The sequence below is a fragment of the Spinacia oleracea genome, chromosome 2, assembly GCF_020520425.1.
Source record: "Spinacia oleracea cultivar Varoflay chromosome 2, BTI_SOV_V1, whole genome shotgun sequence".
In the NCBI taxonomy this organism is placed as follows: domain Eukaryota; kingdom Viridiplantae; phylum Streptophyta; class Magnoliopsida; order Caryophyllales; family Amaranthaceae; genus Spinacia; species Spinacia oleracea.
Genome location: NC_079488.1, coordinates 23757777 through 23765370, shown reverse-complemented (window position 1 = coordinate 23765370; position 7594 = coordinate 23757777).

The following is a 7594-nucleotide window of genomic DNA, read 5'->3' as shown; positions in this document are numbered from 1 at the left end:
CACTGCTGAAAATTCGGGTTTCACCCCTAGTGACTTTTCTAGTTCCTCCCAAGGTGTTCGTGCCTATGACAACACTCGCCGGGAAGCAATGAGAACTCTCACTCTACTACTCCGCACAGGGGCGATCGAGCGGAAAGTAAGCTTTCAAGTGCTCAACATCAAAGCAAGTTTCAATCTCCTGTTGGGAAGACCTTGGATCCATGACCTCAAAGCAGTAACATCTACACTCCACCAGAAAGTCCAAATGGAGGTCCAAGGAAATGTCATTACCCTGCATGCGTCCCATCCAAGGACCAAAATAGCCGACAAGGCTCTAATATTAATCGAACATGATGACAACGACGAAGACCTTTGGGGATTCAGTGCTGAAGTTGGAGCCATCGAATCCAGAATGAATCCCATGGCAAAGCGAATGATGATCAAGCGTGGGCGCTTCTTGGGCACTACTCTGCCACCACCCACCGAATCTCCTTTCAAGGCCCAAGGACAGACTAACTGTTGCGGACTGGGATACGAGCCAACTAAGTTCGATGACAAGCAGCAAAAGGCTAAGCTAAAGGCCCGTCGAGCCGGCAAAGATCAATTCAAAATACCTCCTCATCAACTCACACTCAATGGGCAATTCGTGAAAGAAGGAGAGGATGACTTATACTTTGACTTCCCAGAACCTTTCTATGACTCTTCAAAGGGGATCCTTTACCCTGGGTTCAAGATTTTTCAAGACTGTCACTTTCTAGAGGATGCTCCTCCGATACAAGACAAGGCTACCTCTGAATGCCTTGATTCATCAGCTTTCGGTCTATTGTTTGGCCAGGAAATAACCCCAATCATTTCCGAAGACACCATGGTTCAAATGATCACTCAAATTGAAGATTTCGACCCATCTAAGCTAATTACTCCAAGTGAGAAGATGGTCAATGGCTGGAGAAGTCTCTCAAGATATCTGCTCCAAATGGCAAAATGTTCAAGATTACTGTGGGCGAAGGATCTAGGATGAGCGAGTCCGAGTCAGAGGATGAGTCTGGATCTGAGTCTAGCAACGAGTCTAAGTGTCTAGAACTAGAGTCTTGCATCAATCAAGAGCCTCAAAAGGCCGAGCTTCAAGTCAAAACAATCGATGTAATGATTGCTGATTTCAATAACACTTCAATTTCTACTTACTCTTCGAGTCCTAATTCAAAACACAATCCTAATCCAAACAACTTTGCTTCACAAGAAACTGACTTTGAATTTCTAAAAGCTATCGAAAATCACGAAAACAGGACGCCCATAATTGAGGAAACAGAAAAAATCAACCTTTCTAACAACAGTGATTCAAAACTAGTTCAGATTGGTTTAACTCTTTCTCAAGCAGAGCGGGACGATCTTATCAAGCTACTTTCAGAGTATGTGGATGTCTTCGCATGGTCCTATCATGATATGCTAGGGGTTGATCCAAGCATCGGCCAGCATACAATTCCCCTTATTCCAGGTTCAAAACCCATCAAGCAGAAACTCCGTCGCATGAAACCGGATGTTTCCCTCAAAATTCAAGAAGAGGTCTCCAAGCAGCTAGAGGCCGGGTTTATTCGAGAAGCAAAATATCCAGAATGGATTGCAAATGTCGTCCCAGTTCCAAAGAAAGATACAAAAGTACGAATGTGTTTGGACTACAGAGATCTTAACAGGGCCAGCCCTAAAGACGGTTTTCCATTGCCTCACATCGACATGTTGGTCGACAACACCGCAAATCATGCCTTACTCTCTTTTATGGACGGGTACGCAGGCTACAATCAGATTCCCATGGCAGAGGAGGACATGGAGAAGACAACCTTCATCACTCAGTGGGGCACATATTTCTATACAATTATGCCATTCGGACTAAAGAACGCAGGAGCAACTTATCAAAGAACAGCCACAACCATCATGAGCGATATGATTCACAGGGAAATTGAGGTATATGTCGACGACATGATTGTCAAATCCAAAGAGCGACACGAGCATACCTCAGTACTTCGAAAGTTTTTCAACAGGCTCAGGCAATACAATATGAGGCTCAATCCTCAAAAGTGTGCATTCGGGGTAACGTTAGGCAAGTTACTCGGATATGTTATCAGCTCTCGGGGCATAGAGGAAAATCAAGGCAATTCTCGAGATGCAACCACCAATGAATGAAAAGGAAATTCGGGGTTTTCTCGGCAGACTACAACATATCAGCAGGTTCATTTCAAGACTCACGATGATCTGTGAACCGGTACTTCGAAAGCTCCGAAAAAGGGAGCCCAAAGTGTGGGATGACGACTGTCAGCATGCATTCGACACAATCAAAAGCTACCTTTCCAACCCACCAGTATTAAAGCCAGCCATGCCAGGGTTTCCCCTCAGGCTCTACCTCACAACAACAGATTCAGCAGTTGGGGCTATGCTTGCCCAGGAAATTGAAGGCAAGGAGAATGCCGTATACTACATAAGAAAAAAGCTGATCGAGTACGAGGCCAAATACACTCAGCTCGAGAAACTCAGCATCGCCTTGGTTTGGGCCACAAAGAAACTACGACACTACATGCTCTCCCATACGGTACATGTGATCAGCAAAGCGGATCCTCTTAAGTATCTATTCGAAAAACCAGCACTCAACGGACGGTTGTCCAGATGGTTGGTCATGCTAGCAGAATTTGACCTCAAATACATTTCACAGAAGTCTATCAAGGGTTCAGCAGTCTCAGATTTCCTAGCCGACTGTCCTGTCGAGGCAGAAGAGGAAGATTACGACTTACCCGACGAGCAAATCTTAATGACCAGTGATGACAGTTGGTCAATGCATTTTGACGGTGCTTCCAACCACAACGGATGTGGTTTTGGAGCAATCCTAGTAGCCCCAGACGGCACTCACATTCCTATATCAACAAAACTGTAATTCAACGTCACAAACAATGCGGCAGAATATGAAGCATGCATCATGGGTCTGGAAGCCGCCTTAACATTGGGTGTCCAGAAACTTCGAGTGTACGGGGATTCTTCCCTAATCATCAATCAAATTTTCGGCAAATGGAAAGTGAGGAGCGAGAGCTTGGCTCCATACCAGTCCTACCTTTAACAGCTGTCTGAGCAAATAGAAGAGCTTCGCTATACATACCTCCCAAGAGAGGAAAACCAATTTGCCGATGCACTCGCAAAACTGGCCTCAATGATCAACATTCCAAGCGGCATGGTTGAAATGCCACTTACAATTGAAACACGTCAAGAAGCAGCATATGTCCATGCTATCGACGACGTCGAGCAAGACAAAGATGAACCTTGGTTTACAGACATTCAAAGGTATCTACAAAATTCAGAGTATCCCCCCACACTTCTCAAGCAAGAATCAAAGGGCTCTACGATTACAATTAGCCAATTTCGTCATAGAAGGCGGCATTCTACACAAAAGGTCCCTTGGCGGTCCTAACCTCCGATGTGTTGACAAGCACGAAGCTCAAAGAGTCATGGACAACATACATGCTGGAGTCTGTGACACCCACATGAATGGGAAAATGCTAGCCCTCAAGATCATCAGGGCTCGATACTACTGGACTACCCTCGAACGGGATTGCTACTTCTTTGTCAAGAAATGTCCTACATGTCAAAAGTGCGCAAATCTGAAGCACATTCCACCATCATTGCTATACTCTCAATCATCACCATAGCCATTCTCAACCTGGGGTATCGACGTCATCAGCAAAGTCACTCCAACAGGCACCGGGGGTCATGAGTTCATACTGGTCGCCATCGACTATTTCACCAAATGGGTCGAGACCAGGTTATTCAAAGTGTTGGGTTCCAAGCAAGTGGCCCAGTTCATACAAGAAAACATCATATGCAGACACGACGTTCCTCACGAGTTCATCAGTGACCAGAGAACCCATTTTCAAGGAGAGTGTGAAGATCTATTCACCGAGTACAAGATTCAACATCATCGCTCTTCACCTTATCGCCCACAAACCAATGGGGCAGTCGAAGCAGCCAACAAGAATGTCAAAACTATCATCATGAAAATGACTACCAATTACAAGGACTGGCCCCAGAAGCTGCATTTCGCATTGTGGGGATATCGAACTTCAATTCGCACTTCAACTGGTGCAACTCCGTTCTCATTGGTCTATGGAATGGAAGCAGTACAACCTGTCGAGCTAGAGATACCTTCTCTAAGTATAGTCCTCGAAAGCAAAATCCCAGAAGCTGCATGGGTACAAGCAAGATATGACGAGCTAGTCATGCTCGATGAGCGTCGGCTTCAAGCAGCTCACCATGTACAAGTCTATCAGCGCCGAGTGGCCAGACATTTCAACAAAAGGGTCAGAACCCGAAACATCAAGGAAGGTGAGCTTGTCCTGAAATCCCTTCGCAAAAGCACCATGGACCCACGGGGAAAATTCAAACCCAACTGGACAGGCCCATACATTGTCAAGAAGATCCTCTCTGGGGAAGCAGTCGAACTAACAGACATCGATGGAATAGAATTCAGATCCCTGACCAACCTCGATCAACTCAAGAAGTTCTATGTCTAAGTTCCACGTTCAAATTCAAGAATCCAAATTCAAAGTCCTGTAAGTTAGTCAGAACTACGTCCGGCCTGATTCCCTAACGGGACACGCAGGCAACCTCATTTCGAGGCCCGGCCACTTTAATACAAAAAATTCAAAATCTCCTCAATTAAGGGCATCCGAAAAATCAAATCAAATTTCAAAACTCAATTTTTGTTGTCTTTATTCCAAATGTGCCAATTCAAAGCAAAGCATGTTCAAGCGGAATTTAACACAATAACTTTTTATTTGGTCCCTAAAGCCTTAAAAGCTAATTCAAATACAAAGTCAGGATCAAGTGAAGCAAAGTTCAAAAGCCTTTTCACTTCCTAAACACATTTTCTAAACACATCTTCAAAATACATTCCAAACACAATTCATTCCAATACAATTTCAAACACATTTAGCCTACAAAGATCTAGGGCCGGGTGACTATGCTCTCGAGTCTTGACACCTTGAGTACTATCCCCTGACTCCTCCCTCAATCAATCATCAATCTTCCCCTTGCCCAAACGACGGGAGAAGGAACTTGCAAGCCTTCCAAGACGGGAGGACGACGAACCTCCTTTGGATTCCGAACCAAGCACCGGATGGGCCACACTCCCGTCACCTTCCTCATAGTCAGATGATGCAGGACGTCTAGCTCTAGAACCTCGGACTCTAGCTGGTCCGGAGAGAGAAATGTCCCTATGGCTTAGACCTCTCATCTATACAATGTACCCCGCAGACAGAATAACCGGCTCAGGTGGGAACTGAATACTCAAGAATGGTTTGGCGACCCAATACCGCCTCTAAACTTCAAGACGATTTGCATTCAGCGCAACAGGTTTCGGGTTCTCTTCAGTACAGTCCGGGATCTCCTGTTTCAAGCCATATTGTCTCATCACTCGAGCAGGTGAGTAGAAGACCAACATTGTGAGGCTTGGCACCCTCAAAGCAGTAGAACCAGGGGCATGTCTCATAGCAGCAATTCCCCACCAAGGAACTACCCACCTTATACAAGATTCAATCCCAGAGAGTGCGCATCGCCACTCATCCAATGAAAGCCGGCCATACAGCATGGGCCGCACAGTGAATCCCTTTCTGTTATAGCTCTCCATGTTCTCCGGTGGTGCCACCAACATGAGCCTCTCCATAAGCCAAACCTTGGGGAGTATACAAGAAGTGCATTTCAAAATTCGAAATTCAAATACAAGTACAAATTCAACATACAAGAAGGCTCCAGATCCTTACTTGGAGTAATACCGGACTTCCCGACGGCAGAAAAGAGGGGTCCGACTTCAGCATGTCAAGGCCCGTCCATGTTTTGCCAATCACGAGCGGCATTGGGTCCCGACCTTTAGCAAACTGCTCTACAATCTCTATTAGGGAGGCATCACCATTGCCAAACCTCTACTTCGAAAAGAGGAAGCGAGCGAAAATACAAAAACTCAAGGCTCTCAGGCGGAAAACTTTGGGAACATCAAGCCCAACAAAGTAGGTGACAAAGAGGGACAAATCCACCCCTCTGCCATATACAACAGCACTCAAAAGTGGGGGCTTCAAGCCCAAATACCTTTCAAAACTCAAGAAAAAGTGTTCTTCAACACTGGGCATGCATGGCTCCAGCATAATGGGCCACCCCAATATAGCACTAAATTCCTCAGGGAGGGGACATACCTCATTATTTCCAAAGCGGAAGACATGATGATTTGGATCCCAAGCCTCCAGAGCAGCAAGAATGAAGTGCAAATCCAATTTTACAAACCGGAAAGAGACGAGCACCCCAAGATGCATGCCATCAAGCTCCCTTTTCTCCAATTTGCATAGCGAACCAAGCCACGAGTTCAAGGCACTTTCAAAGGACACAACCATATTCTCTTTTATTTTCAAGATGAAGCAATATGCAATGATAGCAGGGAAGGATTGATGCAAGAAGTGATCCGACAACCTCCTTATTTATACAAGAGTCGGCTTGCGCGACAGCCCACAGGCGCCAGGCGCCAAGCCTGCGCCAGGCGCAGGGGCCTGCATCAAAGGACGAGGCCACCGTCCTCTTTATGACTCCGAGTACACACTCTTTAATGTTTCGGACAGAAGAGTACAACCTCCATTATTCAAGATTCCAAAGCCGCAAGCCGCGCAATTTCAAGCAGTCCGGATCAACGCTTCGGGCAGATTTCGGATCAATTTCAAAATTCAAGCATTCTAGTCCTAGATCGGCGTCCTAAGTCGAGTCTGCATGTGCATAAGCAAGAGTTGAATATACTTTGACTTGCGCTTTTTCTAACTAAAAAACCTCAGTCAAAGTGGGGGCTTATAGTGGGTATATACACCCGAAAAATGGGGACACCCGAAAGTGGGGCAAATTTTTTCAAAATTCTCATGCATACATCTAGCTACAAATTTCAAGGCACACACAACGCATACAATTCCAAACATTCAAACATACAAAAGCCAATCTTCAAAAATTTTCAAACCAATTCAAGTTCAAAGCCATATAACCATACAAAAATTCAAGTTTCAAATCCATACAAATACAATACAATCCAGCCTATACAAAATCAACCCAGGCAAGCTGGAACTCGCTACCATGCAGGGTCAGTCCGAGTCGTCATCAACAGTGATATCAACCACAGGCGCCTTGTCCCTGTTCCGCCTCCTAAGGCGCTCCAGATTCTGATCCAGCTCCGTCCCAGGGGTATTAGGATCCTGTTCCGAGATACGAAGTGTGCCAGGAGAGGGATGAACTCCCTGCTGAGGAGAGGAATACTGATACGGCGGCGGCATCACCATATACTGGTACGACCCAAACATCTAAGCCTGACGCATCCTCTCCATCTCTGCATAGTAAGCCCAAGAATCTGCACCCCAAGGCTGAGGATCACTCCCTCCGAAGTAGTAACCAGGGGAAGAAACAAAGGGTCGTGAACTGCCTGCACCTCCAAACAAATGCCTGGTAGGATCAACATGTACAAAAGGGGAAGCTCCCCGCTCAGCATCAGAATGCCTCTGATGAGCACCAGCACCGGACCCCTGTCCCAGCTCCAAACTCGGTCCCTCCTGCCTCAAGGACG